General features: G+C 38.0%; 1 protein-coding gene across 7 annotated transcripts in view; it reads left to right on the plus strand.

The window, feature by feature from the left end:
* The window catches only part of Mecom_1 (Krueppel-like factor luna), a 38073-nt gene that overhangs the window by 2653 nt on the left and 15979 nt on the right, over nucleotides 1-19441 (plus strand). For all 7 annotated transcript variants that reach the window (XM_054227207.1, XM_011185234.3, XM_029040656.2 and 4 more), the window contains exon 2: nucleotides 268-1640. The gene's annotated coding sequence lies outside the window, so the exon portion shown is untranslated. The remainder of the gene's footprint in view (nucleotides 1-267; nucleotides 1641-19441) is intronic.

The following is a 19441-nucleotide window of genomic DNA, read 5'->3' on the forward strand; positions in this document are numbered from 1 at the left end:
GTTTTAAAAGCATATTAATATGAAAAGTTAAATTTGTCTACACAGTTTCTTTAAACAATAAGTAATAAATTTACAATAATAGTAAAATTAATTAAAAAAAGAACAATTTTAAAATTAAAAAAAAAAAAATTAATAAATAAAAATATAATATTTAGTTTTTAGTATTTCCGTTATCTTGTCTGAACACCCATTTAAAAAAATATGGACACAGTTCCAAGTGAAATTTAACATTTAGAGCCCATACTAATTAATTCCTCAATATTTCAGTTGAAATTGACATTTTTAAAATCCTAAAAACACTGCCGCACACAACTTTCTCGAAAAGTGTAAACAAGCCACGCCCCTAAATAAACTCCACCCACTATTAATATACTACCGTTTTTGGTGCGAATATCTGCCTCTATGCGTCGCTGTGACCCACTACTCACTGTGTACATACCCAAATTTGCTGTCGGAAGTGACAAGAACAACAAGTATAATTGTCACAAATTGCGGCGATAACATGCAAAATGCCACCAGCGATAGTTCCATAACACCAACAAGTCGGACTTTAAAGCAACAACAATGTGCAAAATTGTCAATTAGAGTGTAACAAAAGCAACAACAACACCAGTAGCTACAACAAATACAAAGAGTGCAACAATAACAAGAAACGCAAACAATAAAAGTGTTACAATAACTAAACAACAACAACGGACTAACATGAAAATCGGTAATAGAAATTAACTGTAACGCGCAACAACTTGCCGCAACACAGCGCTAACAACATCCGTCGGTGCGATACACCGCAACGACTTGAGGAGGAAGTGCAGTGACGCGCGCCTGCTTGCTCACACGCTCCACAACGCCATCGAGCGAGCAATAAAGGATGCCAACAAGTAGCAACAAAAACAATACAAACAACATGCGACAGTGATTTGCAAGCGACAGTCACTTAACATAACGGTTGCGCACAAGCTGCCCACAAGTGCGCAAATACAGAAGTCTTGGAAGAAGAAGACGAAGAAGAAGAAGAAGAAGAAGCAGTGAAATAAATTAGAAAAAAAACACGGAGCTGATCATTTGAATTGTGATTTGTGATTTCTTCCTGCCTGAGCAACTGGTTGTCGGCCTCACAAGCCGCCACACGCCACCCATCCTCTCGCTCTCGACCAAGTCTGTGCAAGCTGGTTGGCGTTTATCTGCCTGGCGGCCGGGCAGCGGATATCCGTTCCGTTTGCAATTATATTGGGTGTCCGTTGTGCAATTAATTGCGAACAGTCTCGTTTCAGTTGCGGGAAACTTATGCGACGTGGCGTCCCTACGTCCCAACAAGCAAGCAAACAAACAAACACTCTTACACACGCTCGCACTCGTTTGCCGCAGCCGCGTAATTTCGTAGCGCATTTGCAATTTAATCGGAAAACCTATCCACAGCAGCTAGACAGTGCAACTCAGCGCATTTCCGATAAGTGCTGACCAACGCCAGCGTCGACGTTGGCGTCAGCCGCTGCTTCGAAGTTGAGATTGGCTGGTGTGGCCAATTGTTCGTGCTACTAAACGAAAAACAACAACAAACTAGAAAAAACAACAATAAACACAATATACTCGCAAGCCAACCACAAGTAGCAACAACAATAACAACTATAACGACGTAAATGGTAAGTGTTGAACAGTCATCTAAGCATTTCCTCCTACAGCAAAATTTCCGCCGCTAGACGAATACATATGTATGTATATGTATGTGTAACACTAAATCGTGTTTAAACGACACTAATAGACCACGTAGGTGCTGAGGCTTCCCAGTGATTTGTTAATACTCAACAAACTGGACACTGAACTGAAAACGGTTAAAAAGCAAAATAAAGTTGCGACCATAGTCTTATAATGTATCGGGATCCTCCGAATCGGAGACTGATAAAGTCATACAGGCCCGCAGGTTTTAAAATGTGTTCTCTCCCACAGGGCTCTATGTTCCTTTTATAATTTCGCAGCATGTTGCGAATAGAGTAAAGCAGTTTTGTTCATCTAACGGTTGCTTAAAAGTACTCAAACTAAATGTGTTAGATATAGGGTTATAGTATATACCAAAGTGATCAGGGTGACGAGTATAGTTGAAATCCGATAATCGCGATAACTTGAGTGAAAATTGAGATATCTTGATGAAACTTGGTACACGTGTTTCTAAAAAAAGTTGGTATTGTAAGTGGGCAACTACTACCACACCCACAAATGGTAAATGGATAACCGAAATCTTGCAAATACCTGTGTTATAACTAAGCCATAAAAATGTTATGAAAGCAAAATTTGGATGAAATATTTTTGGGAAAGAGGGCGAGGTCTTGCCCCTACTAAGTTTAAGTACATATCTCATAAAATACGTAAGCTATTTCAATCAGAAACCTTAAATTCGATCATATTGGTATAAATGGGTAAAAAATCCTATCTCCAGAACTACTTGGCCAATTTCAACGAAATTTGGTACATGATATTCCAATGTTATAGTTTGAAAATGGTGAAATCGGTTCATACGGATATACTTCCCATATACCATAATTTTGAAGTCCATCTGATTCCAGTGAAGATATCGCAACAGAACTTAGCACAAATAATTTAAATCGGTCCAGTAATTAACCCAGCTTCCATATGCTATATAATGGACTTTATGCCGAATATGTGGGTCAAATTGTATATTATCTGATTTAAATAAATGAATTAGCAGAGTATAAAATGTTCGGTTGCACCCGAACTTAGCCCTTCCTTACTTGTTATTATTTAAAAGACTGGAACAAACAACTTTTTTGCAACAATTTTCAATGACCGCTTGTTTTTGTGTGCATGTCGATAATAACCTCAGAACCTTAATCTGCAACATAGTGCCACCGTTGTCCATTGCATAAGATTATGGTATTCAGTTCATGATTTCCTGACCACTTATTACTAATAGTTGTGAAGCTATGTTCACTTAAGTTGGAATAACAAAGCGGAGATTTAAAAAATTTTAGATTCCACTTCAAGAGAACTGCATCGGCTTGGCGGCCAAGAGTCAATCAATACAATTTTTGATGCCCTGATCTAATGAGAAAAATATTCTTGTATGGGCGTTCTGTTAGAAGAAGAAAGGTCTGGGCTACCCCATGAATATAATTATAGACCTAATACAGTTTTTTAATATTTAATCCCCTCAGGTATTTCAAAAAAAATTTTTGGTGATACAATGACAATAATTTGTCGGAGTATATCATAGTGAGTTCGCCAACAATCGCAATCATTTTACCCAAAGAAATGTAAGAAATGCACTTGCCATGCAGATCCATATTGAGGTAATGTAATTCCGGCATAAGAGGTCATTTGTTCTAAAAATTTACTTGTTGCACGTAAAAATGTCCGCTCAAGAGAAGTGTCCGTTATTAGGGGTTTCTCTGTACATATATGTTAGGTTTGTCATGGTCAATTGTAGAATTCATTTTCTGTTGCAATGTTGGTATTAAATGAAAAGCATAATTTTAAAGTTAATATCTATGTAGATATAAAATCAATATCATAATTAAGGGTCTAATGATAAATATACTAATTTTATAATTGAAGCTTTTTTCCTTTTTAATCAAAAAAACTGATTTATCTCCTTTTTTTTTAAATAAATACAATATCAACCGGTAGAGTTTATGTATACGCTATATAAATAATTTAACGCCCGTTTCTCCCAATTAACTGTCGCTCTTTCTATGAACTCAAATAATTTACTCAGCTGTCAGGTTAAACGCACGCTACAAGGAATAGAATGTACCCTATATGGCTGACCTAATTATCATATGTATGTGACAGCTGTTTTTTTTCGAGAATTTATATTTGTGTATTTTTAAATTTTCTATAGAATGATTGAATGATTTTTATTAATAACCGCACTAACAGTAAATACAACCTATTTAAAGTAATATTACCTACAATATTAACAACAAATATCCGAATTATCATTTATAGGCATTCTTAAACTTTTCTCATCGTTCACTGATCTCACAATGAATTGGTAATCTCACAAATATCCATAATTTTATTATACTCGCATACATTCCACTGCCAGCCCACCCGATTTTTGCCGCCGAGCACTTGCATCAGCATATGTTATAAGTGCTTGGGCAAGTGTCTTCATAACTGTGTGCCCATCAAATCATGTACATAAGCTCATAAAATACTTTACGACCTCTTTGGTGTCGATCTTACGAGTCCGTATGTTTGCATTGAGCGTGTTAACGCTGACACTTTGCCGAAGATAAGCGTTATAAGCGTTCTAACTATTAGCCGTGGGCATGTCCGTCGCAATCACCATTAAAATCATTGCTGCAAATATTCACTAATAATCGTCGCATTAAAATCATTACTCATTTACACAATGCATTATATTACATTGCATTGCATTACATAGACGTGTGGTGTGGACGATCTATTCGCCACAAACGATACGAGCGGGTCTACTCATATGCATATGCACCTACCTATTTATGTATGTATGTATGTGATGCTGCGCTTGTTGCGATGGACATTATTTTAATGCGCACTCATAAAGTTATTATTTATGGAAATCCATGTTAGAATTCGTAGACAATCGTAAAAGAAGTGCAATTATTTAGGCATGGAATGTGACAAACTTCATAGAATGCCTCAGCGTTAATGCATACGATTATCTGGTGTATCTAGTGCACTTGAATATGACATTGTACACATAACGGTTACTCCTCGTAATTGAATCAAGAAATATCACATGAAACACAAGCTAGTCTTGTTTAATTTTTTTCGAGTTTTTCTTTCCATTTGATTCTATTCAAGTGGCATACAAGTTGTCAACCGCTTCAAATAACTAGTGGATTTTTTAGCATCTCCATCTGAAAATCTCCGAAATAGAATTATAACTTTTCAAGACACCAGGTACCGAACGTGCGGAGCTAAGTGCTTGTGGCCAATACTTTACCGAAAATGTAGATAAATCTTTCATTTATGATTATGAAATTCAGAGGAGATGTTTTCCTTTTAATAGCGTGAATTTGAGCCACAAATGGACAAAATCGGGTTAATACATCATCTAACCCTCATATACTTTATTAGGGTTTTCACACTTCCGGTGGACTTTATACCGTAGCAAAATCAAGTATATGTAAAATATTGGTATAATGTAACCTAAATTAGAGAAATTGGTCCAAGGATTACCCCAGCCCTCCTATACTACATATAATGATTTTCGCTATTCTAATGGACTTTATGCCGAATATGTGAGTCAAATTGTGTGTTATCTTAGTCAGTGGAGTCATATAAATGATATTTATGTTGAATTCATCTTTGATGTCAAAATACTGATTAAAATGTTTGCATGTTACAAAATTCAACTCAGAACTCAGAAGCTTGAGGGTTCAAATTCGTTTTTATGAAGCAGTATAAAGTATATATGTATATATTAAAAATAAATAAACTTATTGACCAGAGAGTGTTTGCTATATTAACTGACCAATTACTACTACAGGTACGCAGTCTCTTCAAATGCATGTAACAAAAATATATTATTTTAAAGTTATTAATATTAGGACTTGGATATGTCTTAATAATAAGTCTGCTTTTCATCGTCTTTCTACTGCCAATATATTTATTGCAATATGATACTCTCCCGATCATCCAAATGCCCAGTTTCATTATGTTAAATGACCAGGAACAGCCAGCTAATTTAATAGTAAATGTGCTTCCTCTAAAAGAATTCGGATTAGGTTAGGTTAAGTCACGAGGTAAATTTCCCCGATTGCAGAGAGTCTCACTTAGACACCTTTAACCGTCCTTTGTGACACCCAACTACTCTTAAGTGAGCTTATGTGAATTCCAGACAATTCGCTTGGTCCGCCGTGGTGTTTTAAACTTATTCTGGAGAATACTGGGCACTGAATGAGCAAGTGCTTGAATGATTCCTCTGCGATTTGACTAGGACCATCGTTGAATTTGACATAATGACTTTGACGTTGAATTTGAATAATATTGGCATTATTGTTGAGTTGTTCAAATAGAAAAGTTTTGGGAACCCAACGAATCAAAATTTAGACTTCAAAAACAGATCATTTTGCTAAAATTTGTATAACAAAATTTTCAAAAATCTTAAATAATATCTCAAATAGGAAGGGAAGCTCGGAGAAATACACAATAAACAATTATGAAAATATAAATCAGATTTCTAATATTGAAAGAACGAGTTAACGGTGTTCACATTAAGAAAACCAAATATTTGCCCTTAATCGCCCCACTGTGCGACGCATGTCAACCGCACGACTACAATTTCTTTGAATTTGTTGAAAAACAAAGAATAAATAATGGAAATATAAAAAATTGTTCCTCATTATGAATGCACAAAAAAGGAGAAGGTTAAACTGCACAATATCTGCACACGAGTGCATAGCCGGGGCTCAACTATGTATGTATGTGTGTGTATGTAAATATTTTAATTCGATTACTTTTCTCTTCTATTTTCTATTTCTCTATGATTTGAATTTGTGTAATTTTAATAACACATTTTCCTTGCATTATTATACGAAAATTGCCCCAAATATATTTGCATTGTCATTTTTTAAGAGGACACGCCAAGCGCGTGTTGTACGTCGCCGAATGCGCGCGAGGCCACAAGAACAAACGGACACACATATATGGCGCGCGCACTTATGCATTTCGTTGCAGTTGCATTCCACCCACAATCGAGTCGCTGCAGTCGCATTGAAGATGCAATTTGGGTGCTCGAGTGCGAGCGCGCGTGTGCAGCGAACTGTAAAGTGAGCACCTTTGGCGACAATCGCCGCAGACGCAGATAGTCCGTACGGTCGTCTGTCCAAATACAGAATTCAATTTGAATTATTGAACAGCTTACGTAAAAGAAGCGTACAAAACACAAACACGGGCTAGTAAGTAGAACGAACGGCGGTGAGGCGCGGCGCGGCACAGACGTAGACGCAACAGCCTTGCCCGCTGTTGGCAGCGCCGTCGCCGTCATTTCAATGGTGACACCAAAAGTAATGAAATAAAAGCAAATTTCAGCTAACTTTTATGTACAAAGTGTTAGACTGTGTTGTAACCAAGCTCGCAGCGCCTTTCAGTTATTGTGGCAGTGCCAAGCGTGATGAGTGTGTTGGTGCGCCGGAGAGACTTTGTTTTATTTCACAACTTTCCCAATTTCAATTTAAAGCGCCCGAATTCGATTTACATTTACGGCCAATAATAGCAAAAATATTGTCGACTGTTAGGATGCCGGACGGACGGATGGTCGGACGTTGGTTCGTTGGGTCGGTCGGGCGCGTCTCTCACGCCACCAGCGCGCAAACAGAATAGTGTGGCGGCGCGTTTTGTTGGCGTAGCGTGTGACGCGCGAAACGATTATCGGTTTACCGTAAAACTCAAGCTCAACAGTCGCCCAGTTCGCGCGTTAAGAGCAATGGTTACGGTTACAGGGTGGCGGCGCTGGCTGAGTTAATAGCAAGTGCAGTGAAGAAAAATTTTCAATTATAGCAAATGCGGCATTTTCGCAATTATTATCTCGCTTTCCGACGCTCGGCGCTAACGGTACACGGCAAACACTGCAAGCGGGTAAGCACCAATGGCTCTCTCTCTCTAACCTCACTTTGTTGTAATCATAAGCGCTACCTAATTGTAGGCAGAGACGATTCAAAACTTCCGTTTGATCATAACTGCTTATGCGCTTGTATGTGTGTGTGCAAGTTTTAATAAAAAATAAATAAAATAATGCTTATAACTGTACTAATTATGCATGATTACCATACAGTTATGCTCAGTTGTTGCAGCGTTGATTAAGAAATATTATACATAGCACATATGTCTTAAGTAAAGCTCATAATGGCATTATTCGGCATATTTTTTTTTATTATATCTTTCAAGTGTCGGTCGCGTTTACGTCTCAAATTGTTCATCCGTTGAGTCCAATTTTCGATGATTCGTTCGAGCTTTTCGACTGGTAACTGGCGAATGATACGCGAGATGATTTGCTCCAAGATCTGAATCGAAGCGGGATTGTCCAGATAGGCTTTATACTTTGCATATCTCCACAGGAAAACTTCTAACGGTGTGATATCACACAATCTTGATAGGAAATCGACCGGCCCAAAACGTGAAATTATCTGCTCACCGAAGTGTTCCCTCAATAAATGCATTGATTAATGCGATATATGGGAAGTTGCGCAATCTTTTTGAAACTAAATGTCGCCGATGATTCCACCTTTCTGAATGAAATGGCGGCTCTTGAATCTCTTCAGGTTGCTCTTCGTCCCAAATACGGCAGTTCTGCTCGATCTTCTTGGAACTTTTCAGTCCGAGTTGTTGCGAATGGCGTCGAATCGACTCTCCACGGTCTTCGTGTACATTCTTCACTGCCTGCTGGACGTGTTCTATTCGGTCTAATATTATCCAATAATGAATGCTGGTCTTCAAGATGGGTTGCGAATAGTACGCTCAGTAGGCCGATTACGTTGACCATAAGTTGAGCGAAGCGCGCGAAACGCATTCTCTATAGAATTATATAGAGTTCGTATATCGGAGAGTCAACCCTATTTTTTTATACTACAAAAGCTACAAAGGACCGCAGAAACTTGACAGTAATTTTATTTTAGCGGGTCTGCAATGTTAGATAAAACCAACTAGACCAAAGAAGTTCATAAGGCACCTCACGTTACTTTGGTACATTATCGCAGAGCATTTTGTTAGCCCTATATGGGCTTAACTAAGTTATGCTATTTGTTTTCGCCCTCCTGGTGACATACAAATCACAGCAACCAGTTCATTTAAGTAAACAATCAAAACACTCAAATTTCACCATAAAATTAATTTTTCTATCGACCAAAAATCGATAAGTCATCATCATACAATTGTTCAATTCAACGCAATTACTAGTTCATTTTAGCTGAATTTCGCATCCTTTTCAAGTTCACAGCGTAAACACTTCAGATAGCTTGTTGCGGTGTAATTAAAGGTGTTCACCTTCACCACACCCATGCGCATTATGCAAATTTGAGAGCGGTTACACTTTCGCTTTAATTCACGCTCAGCTAAAAATAAGTAAAATTGAAAACTAAGCTCGACAAATTCAATGGTGACAATACAAAGTTAAATCATCCAACAACAACAACCACAGTAAAGACAGCAGCAGCAGCAGAGCGGCGGCTCGGCAATGTAAGCAACTTCACTATCATCTTGAAGGTCAGCGGCGCGCACTTCAGCTAACACCTTGCAAATTCGTGTAGTTGCATGAGTGTATGTGCCTGTGTGTGTGGTGCTTGAAAAATTGGAACAATTTCCACGCTATTAAATAATCGCATAGTGAATTATGTATAATGTTTTATGTGCTCTTTTTTTAATTTTTCATTTTGGAATTCCCACTTGTCCGCTTCCTCGGTTGGCATTGCGTGCGGGATTTTATTTCTATTGCCACCTTTTTTTGGTGCTGGCAATGGAGCTACGCTCGCTAAATTGTATGCCATAAACAATTGCACTTTGCACCTGCCGCCGCAGCTGTAAAATAAAAGAAGAAAGACAAGAAGACGGTAGAAGCCTCTTGTGTAGCAAAAAAAAAAAACTAAAAATAAAAGAAAAAGAAAAAGAAAAAGAAAAACGCTTCAACAAAAGTAAAGCATGGAAAATCGCATAAAATTATTATAAAAAAACAACAACAACATGCCAACAAATGGTAAATAAACAAAATGTAACCGTATTAATAGCGCTGATGAGTTATTTATATTATCAGTTGTTGTTGTTGTTGTTTTTGATCACTACCACACTGCCTACAATGGGAAGTAGTAGTCTCACACACTTGAAGATACTTTAAGATTCATTGCAAATCAAATGAAGTTGTAAAGTGTATACAAAGAATAAATGCGGTGTGACGCCCTCGAGTTGACCTTGGACCATAAAAATTGACGATTCACATTATGACAACAACAACAACAACTGTGGTAATATCATCAACTAACTGAATTATTAGTATTGTTTACAACAAACGACAGATGACAATAGTAAAATTAAAGAAGTGGAGAAGACGAGAAAAGCAATAATTATAATACTGGTGAAGAGCAAGCGCGATGTACGTATGCGAGGGTGGTTCGATAAGCCAGTGAAAATGTGAATTAAAAAAATATATCTCAACGCAGTTTTTTTAATTTTATTAAATTAAAAAATAAAATTTATTTAAATTCTCATATTAAAATTACTACGTTACATTAAGTTACTGTGTTATAATAATGAAATATAACTTCAAATGCATGTAGCATGTGGGAAAGCAAGTTATAATCAAATGGTGTAAATTTGTTTATGTTACGTTAAGTTATGTTACATTATGTACTTAAGATTAAGTTTTGTTGTCTTATAATAATTAATATTGATTGTTATGTCAATTTACTTTAAGTTATGTAACGTTACGTTAAGTAAGCTTCAATTTTGTGGTCTTATAATAATGATTTGTTTAATGTTAATTAGTTTATTACTTCACTTTAATTTAATTTATGTTACGTTAAGTTATGTTACGGTACGTTATGTTATGTAAGGTTATGTTTTGTTGTCTTGTAATAAAGAATTATTTAATCTTCATTGTAATATTTAGTTTCACTTTAAGTTATGTTACGTTAGGTTAAGTTAAGCCAAGTTAAATTTTGTTAATTTATATTATGTTGTACAAAGCATAAAAAAACTATTTGTACTCTTATTAATATTCAGCAAGTGAAGACACCTGCCCACCGCTAGTAGATATCTTTGCAAACTCATTAGAAGCATGCCAAATTTGCCGCTCAGCAAAGTAGTCTGAGCAAAATGGATCAACAAGAGCAGCAGACCTTGCTGCAACCACCTTCAGTGCCAACTTCAGCACCAACAAGCGCTTTGCGTTACTCAACTGTCGTCGCTCGTCGCTCGTTTCCCACACGAGCATTTAGTCATACCGATCTGCTATTTAACACGCCACAACATGCAGGTAAACAAACAATCGAACTCGTTCAAGAAATTATGTTTGCTCATACACACACACATACATACATACATGTATATGTATGTACACAATTGCCCGTCTAATGTCTGTCTTAATGTCATACTTAGATACTTAATTAGTTGACTGAAATGTAGCGGTCTTCCTAATGATCACCAATTTACGCCGTAACCACCAAAGAGCCAAACAACGCGGTTGTCATAGCGAACCGTTGCGTATGAGTGACGTCGCGTCAATGCAGTCATAGTCATATATGTACATATATGCAGTTGTGTATGTACATATGTATATAAGTATGCGTGTTTGTATGAAGATCAGCACCGGGCGGCACACATTGTCAACACTTTGATGGCAGTTCTGGTTACCGACTCCGTCGTAACCGTAAAAATACACACCCGCAAATGGTAAAACTGAAATTCTTGTGGACGAGTACATTGTTATGAGTATGTATAATACATATGTGAGTATGTGGATGCAATCTTACAATCTAAAGGAAATTGATTACGAAACAATCAAGACGAATTAATTGCAAAATATCTGATTTATTTTTTCATGGAAAACTAAATTCGAAGTTTTACATATGTGGAATTATATACGATATATGTACGTACATATGTACTTAAACCTATGATAATAGCTAATGTAATGTTATGTCTTATGTTATATTAACTGTATGCATTATTATATGAGCTGTTATGCTAAGTTAAATTTTTATACTCTCACAACATGTTGCAAAGAGAGCATTATAGTTTTGTTCACATAACGGTTGTTTGTAAGTAAGTAAGTCTGCAAGTCCTAAAACTAAATGTATATACCAAAGTGATCAGGGTAACGATTTGAGTTGAAATCCAGTATCTGTAAGTCCGTCCGAGCAAACGGTTACTTGATTGTTGATGGAACTTGGTACACGTGTTTCGTAGGAAGGTTACATATTGCAAATAAACTATGTCGGATTAAATCCTATAAAGAGATGCATATTTGGATGAAATTTTGTCGAAAAGTTTGTCGCTCTCTATTAAATTTTTTTGCCATATATCATATAAACCACTAAAGGTACACTACTAGTAGTACTAAAGGTACTACTACACTATTAAAGGTACGGCGGATTATAAACACGCCCACTTCCCATTCAAAGGTTATGTTATATGTGTTTGAACATCAAGAACCAATGAATATATTGGAATAAAACTTTACACAAATAATGCATTTCAGGTGTGGCATCACTTGTTGAAAAATTGGACGAAATCGCGCTATACTTTCCCAAGACTTCAGATATCGAACATGAAGAACTCAGTGCTTATGGATTTACTCTTTACTCTCAAATATTTTAATATATTATAAATCAGAGGGAATATTTTTTTCCAATTATGTGTCTCTGTACCAGAAATGTTTTAAATCGGGTCATAACTTCCCAAAGCTTCCTTATACTTTCAAATATAGGGTGGACGTACGTCTAGGATATGATGCAGCAAAAATATTTGAAATCTATCCAGTAATTACCAAAGCCCCCATTTACTGTATATAACGATTTTCGTTATTCTAGTTCACTTAATGCCGAATATATAGGACAAATTGTGTGTTATATATATGTTATATATATATATATATATTTTCAATTATTAATGCAACCATGCATTTTGACATTTGTTTTATGTCAATAAATCATTCTGTTTGGTTCCAACCTTCAACCTTAAAGCAGATAGAAATGCATTCTCGCACATATACTATGCATAGATGTACGTATATATACATATTTGCTGTAGGCACCGCTTAATCGATTATAGCCGAATCTACTAGAGCGCGCTATTCAATCGGCCTTCTTGCTATTTGGCGCCAATTGCAAATACCAAAAGAAACCTGGTCTTTCCAACGGATTGGATGTCTTCCTCTTCCTCTGCTTCCTCCAGCGGATACTGTACTCTAACCTAACCTATGTTCATATATTATTATGATGACGACATCTAGTTTAATCGATTACAGCCGAACTTTACAACTTTTTGTTTTACTTTGATTATTAAATTAAGAATTACACTTAATATAAACAAAAATGTTTAAAAATGTGACTTTAGTTAATTAAGGTACATACCTCACTAGCAAGTTAATTAAAACTCCCGCAAAAAGGAATATTATTTTTTATTCTTCAAACGCTTTTACACTTCAATCCAACAGCCGAATCTTTAATTAAATCAAAAGCGCAGTAGTGCCCGGCTCCTTTCATATTCAATATGGCACACACAGCTAATGGACGTCATATTTCAAGCGCGCAATTTTAATCCGATTCACCGACGTTCATTAACTGTATTGATGCGAGATACCGCGGAATGTGTGTGCGAATGCATGTGTTGCAAGTTGCAAGCCAATTTCGGTAAGTGCTCCCTTAAACAACGAGCGCATCCAAGTTAAAATTACACCATAATCAATAATGGACAACTACAACAACAACAACTGTAAATGGCATACCATACCTCCACTGTTAGGCGTGCAACAGGCTGCTGCAGTTCAACGTCATTACCCTACCCCACACAGACAGTTACTGCTGTGCTTGTCCCCATTTTCAACATAAAAACGTTTTTGTACAACAAACAACAATGAGGTGCTATTAAATGAACGCTGCAAATCACTGCGGCCGCGAAGCGACCTGTTGAGCGGTTGATCACTTCAGCCTGGCTAAAGCGAAACGCCCCCGCGCGCACACATAAGCGCACACGCCTGGCAGATACACCTCAACAATACACACGAATGGAGTGAAGGAGCGCTGAGCCGGGTAGCCTTTTGCATGGCCACGTGCGGTGAGCTAATTTCAGTTGCGAATTCACAAAAGTTTCATTACGGCAAATTTGCAAAAGCATTTCATCGCGATTTCAAAATACCGGAATTCGCTGCGGAGGACTGCTGGCGGGCGAGCTGGTTGGTTGGCTGGCAGGTGCGCGCGCAAACGTAAGAAGCTACTGGCTACTGGCGTTGACTATGCGCTGATGGCTTTTGCTAGTTCGCCTATGCGACCGTTAGAGACCACAATGTTGTGCGGCCAAATTTTTTTGCGCAACGCAGCGCCGATGAACCGCATTGGCCTGCAGCGGCCGACAGGCTGACGCACTCACTCTCTGACTGGCCTCATGTTTCTCTGACGACAAGCCAAGCGATTGTTGCAAGCCACAAACTGCACTTCTTGTGGAATTTATGGTAGCACCGCGCAGAAGCTACAATCATACAAACACATGTACGCCAGTTAGTTATACGGTGCAAAGCAGCAACCAAAGGTGCTTCACTGAGTCCGTATATCATGCGGCAATTGCTGCTGCATGAACTCCTTTTTCAACATTTTCAGTTTAATTCACTTTTGGCTACTTTGTTTCAAGCTTTGGTCGCTTTTTTCTTTCTACGCTTTCCTAGTGAGGAGCGCATTTTATCTACGGCACCTTTTGCTTTTATTACCAATTTTATTGCCGTGACTGTGTGTGTGTGCGTGTAAATGGCTTAAAAGTCAACATACGCGAGACCAGGCCATCAAGCGGACAGCAGGCGCAACATAACGCTGAACACAAGCACTCGCCTGCTGGCCGAACATAGCACAACATCGCACAGCGGGAAGATGCACGGTGGGTAGGCAGGCAGCAGGCGCAAGTGGCAGGTGGCTCTTTGTTGGCGTTGGCCGTGTTTACGAAAATACTATAACGCTCCCTAACGGTAACAGTATCTGACGCCGAAATGCCAAACGGCAGCAGCCGCGGCAATAACACTGTGCCGTGCTACGCAGGGATAGCATCTTAATAGCCAAGTGCGCGGCAGGCTAACCAGCGACTCGCGTTGCCAGCAACAAGCCATGTGGCAAGCGGCGTAGTGGCGCAGCTACCAAGCCTGGTGGCATGCAGCTGTATAATATTCAGTTAACTTGGGCATTTGCTTCAAATGCCTGTATTGTTGTTGTTGCTAAACATAAGTGTGTCCGTGTGTGTCCGTGTGTGTTTGTGTGCATAACTAGCCGCAGATGCAACCAGCAATTGGAGCACTTTCACTTTGCTTGTAGTTGTCGTCATCGTCATCAGTGGAATTTCATTGATTTTCTAGTTTACTTTTGCTGCCACAAACACCAAGAAACACAAACTAACCGAAGCGAGTAAAAAAAAAAAAACAAAAACAAAACAAAACAAAAACGAAAAACCGTAATATAAGTAACAAACAAACGGACGCGCATCATTCGTTGTGGTCTTGTTGCCACAATTGTTGCGGCTGCTAGCTGTTTGTGCGGTTTATGTTGCAACCAATAGCAACAACAACAACTTAAGATTACAACAAATAGCCGCATCACCTAAAACTAACAACGTTATAGACATCATCAGCAAACGCCATCGCCAACACCGTCACCATCGCCTTCACCAATAACGGACAATAACGAAGTGGGCATAAAAGCTAAAAAACTGAAAAAAACGGAAAACACAAAATAAACACAAAATAAACACAACCCAACTTGAGCAAAAGTAGTACATAATATTTGTTGCGGCAGCAGTGATTGAAGTAGCAGTGGCAACAGCCGCAGCAACATCGCCGAACATTGTCATCATTATTAACAAGTGCATTTGGGCATACAAGTAGCTCAAACACGCACTCCAAGTAGCATATAATATATGTCTACATTTTTACCGTATTACGATATACCCAATGATGCCTTTAGGGCATGCGCGATATATATTTTCAACAACGATGGATCCTCTGAAACGACAACATCTCCGTCAGAATAGGGAAGGACCTGTCCGAGCCGTTCGGTACCAAACGAGGTTTCAAACCCTCGAGAGCCTTATTTAATCTAATGCTTGAGGAAATAATTCAAAACCAAAGTAATGCTCTAAAAGTCACTCATTATACCCTTCCTGATGTGTGGTGCGCATCTGACTATTCCCTATAATTGCCTCGATCTAAAAAACTCCTGACTTTAATTCTGTGGGCAACCGCACTTATGTTAATTTCAAAAGAGCTAACTGGGTCGACATCACAGAATTTGATTTGAGTCACCACAGGATCAACATGTATTCCGTAAAGTGCATAGTGCCACAACGCTTAGGGTCATAAACGCTCATGACCTAAATTTAAAACCTCCCTGTAAGAGGACGATCCTAGTAGAGTTGGACTTGTCGAAAGCTTTTGACACAGACAAACACACGGCGCTACTAGAAGACATCTTCCTCCTGGGTTGAAGAGCTGAACCACGAATTATTTGAGCGGTCGCTAGTCATCCGTAATATTTCGAGGTCAAACGTCAAAACTTAGAAGAATTAAACAAGGTGTTCCACATGGTAGTATCCTATCCCCTATACTATTCTATTTCTATATCTCGAAATCTGCTTAACCACCAGAGGAAGTCTCAGTCACCTCTTACGCCGATGGTTGTACGATATTGACGTCGGACAATAGAAACGATGACTTGTGATCGAAAGTAAACGCCTACCTCTCTTCGCACTTCTTTCTTGTTAGGAGACTAACACTATCCCCTACTAAATCTACAACGACCATATTTACCAATTGGACGATGGAGTACAGTCTAGACCAAAACTTTTCTGACGATGGCAGCAAAATTCCGATTGTTAATAATCTCACACTTTCACTCCCGAAACGACCGCAATTGCTACCAAGGTACAGAGCCGCAACAAGATCAAGATCAAGTCGCTAGTATGAAAGCTAAAGACTTGTCAAAATACCGCTCTCCGGACATCCACAGGTTGCCTCTTGATGTCTCCGATCGAATCACTACACAACGAGGCTAGTATGCGATCTATTAAGGAGCATAACGAAATGCTCTCCAAACAGTTTCTGTTGGAATGTTTTCGCAGTCAGTAATATGAACAAAGTGCGGCGCATAAAAATACAGCCTATAAGGATTACCATAATGTAAAAAAATTAAAAAAAAATAAAATAAAAATTAAAATTAAAAAAAATTAGAAAAATAATAAAAAATAAGGATTACCATAATGTATCGAATGTGTGCATACAAGTTGTCGAAATTGCGCTTATGAATAAATAAAGCAGCGCACAACCGCGATAAATAAGACATATTTTACTAATTATTATTTTTAATTTTCACTTAATATTGGCATGACAGAATTGTAACTGTGCATAAGTGTGCCCATCTACATAATTGCATTTCAGCTCTTTGTATATTTTTGTTGTATTGTTTTTTTTTTTATTTAACCATAATTTATTGTCACGTATGTATATATGTACATATATATGTATGAAGTTCGATTTCAATTCAATATGAAAAATTACTTAAATCCATTTATTTGATTCGTTTTTGCATTACCTTGAGTCTGTAAATTTGCTCATTATTTGATATATGTATGATCGCAAATGATTGCAAATGGGTGGTGATAAAACAAGTTTTTCAAGAATTCACATAATTTCGATGTCACAATTTAATGGGGCGAAACACTTCACATACAAATTATACTATTTTTTTATTTATAGTTTGTGTATTTAAGTAACGGGTGATTTTTTTGAGGTTAGGATTTTCATGCATTAGTATTTGACAGATCACGTGGGATTTCAGACATGGTGTCAAAGAGAAAGATGCTCAGTATGCTTTGACATTTCATCATGAATAGACTTACTAACGAGCAACGCTTGCAAATCATTGAATTTTATTACCAAAATCAGTGTTCGGTTCGAAATGTGTTTCGCGCTTTACGTCCGATTTATGGTCTACATAATCGACCAAGTGAGCAAACAATTAATGCGATTGTGACCAAGTTTCGCACTCAGTTTACTTTATTGGACATTAAACCAACCACACGAATGCGTACAGTGCGTACAGAAGAGAATATTGCGTCTGTTTCTGAGAGTGTGGCTGAAGACCGTGAAATGTCGATTCGTCGCCGTTCGCAGCAATTGGGTTTGTGTTATTCGACCACATGGAAGATTTTACGCAAAGATCTTGGTGTAAAACCGTATAAAATACAGCTCGTGCAAGAACTGAAGCCGAACGATCTGCCACAACGTCGAATTTTCAGTGAATGGGCCCTAGAAAAGTTGGCAGAAAATCCGCTTTTTTATCGACAAATTTTGTTCAGCGATGAGGCTCATTTCTGGTTGAATGGCTACGTAAATAAGCAAAATTGCCGCATTTGGGGTGAAGAGCAACCAGAAGCCGTTCAAGAACTGCCCATGCATCCCGAAAAATGCACTGTTTGGTGTGGTTTGTACGCTGGTGGAATCATTGGACCGTATTTTTTCAAAGATGCTGTTGGACGCAACGTTACGGTGAATGGCGATCGCTATCGTTCGATGCTAACAAACTTTTTGTTGCCAAAAATGGAAGAACTGAACTTGGTTGACATGTGGTTTCAACAAGATGGCGCTACATGCCACACAGCTCGCGATTCTATGGCCATTTTGAGGGAAAACTTCGGAGAACAATTCATCACAAGAAATGGACCCGTAAGTTGGCCACCAAGATCATGCGATTTAACGCCTTTAGACTATTTTTTGTGGGGCTACGTCAAGTCTAAAGTCTACAGAAATAAGCCAGCAACTATTCCAGCTTTGGAAAACAACATTTCCGAAGAAATTCGGGCTATTCCGGCCGAAATGCTCGAAAAAGTTGCCCAAAATTGGACTTTCCGAATGGACCACCTAAGACGCAGCCGCGGTCAACATTTAAATGAAATTATCTTCAAAAAGCAAATTTTATGCGTTTTTTTTTTTTAAAAAGTTATCAAGCTCTTAAAAAATCACTCTTTACTTAGGTATCACCCTTTACTTATGATATGTTGAGATATTTATATTGAATGATGTTGCGTATACGCAATGGTAGACTTTAAAATAAAAATATCGCCAAGAAAGGCTTTATATTAAAAAAATTGCATTTGGAGATTTACGATGAGCAATTCTGAAGGTCTTAAATAAATCTCCTAAAAGCTTTGTCTAAGAAAAATCAAACTAAAATAAAATTTAACTTTAAAAGCACTAAGAAAACTTCAAAGTGAAAGTGAACGTATAAATTCGAAACTTAGTATACTCTTTTGCAAAACAGTAAATACTTTTCAAGGCTTGATTCACCATTGAAAAAATAATTAATATATGACCTATTATACCTGCAATGGAATACTCTGCAGAAATTGGGGTCTAAAACCGATGGTAGTCATGAGTACTAGTGTGGTAGCCAGCGTTAAGGAAACAATACACCATCAAAATATTAAACGGAATACAAAGAGCAGCCCGTGGGGGGGGAAACGGAGCCCTCAAGTCATGTCCTATTGATGATACTATAATAATAGTCGAGTAAGGTGGCTGAAATCGCAAGAGTTACGGACACAACGAAATCTTCAACCAGATTACTACAAGGGTGGTTTTCAATAGCAACTGCCAGGTGGGAATACCCTCTAGACGGGAATGGAGAAGACGTGCAGTTGAAGAGAAGAATACCACCTCAATATATACCGACGGATCCAAAGATCTTGACATCTCCCTCTC

This window comes from Zeugodacus cucurbitae, chromosome 3, assembly GCF_028554725.1.
Source record: "Zeugodacus cucurbitae isolate PBARC_wt_2022May chromosome 3, idZeuCucr1.2, whole genome shotgun sequence".
Classification (NCBI taxonomy): domain Eukaryota; kingdom Metazoa; phylum Arthropoda; class Insecta; order Diptera; family Tephritidae; genus Zeugodacus; species Zeugodacus cucurbitae.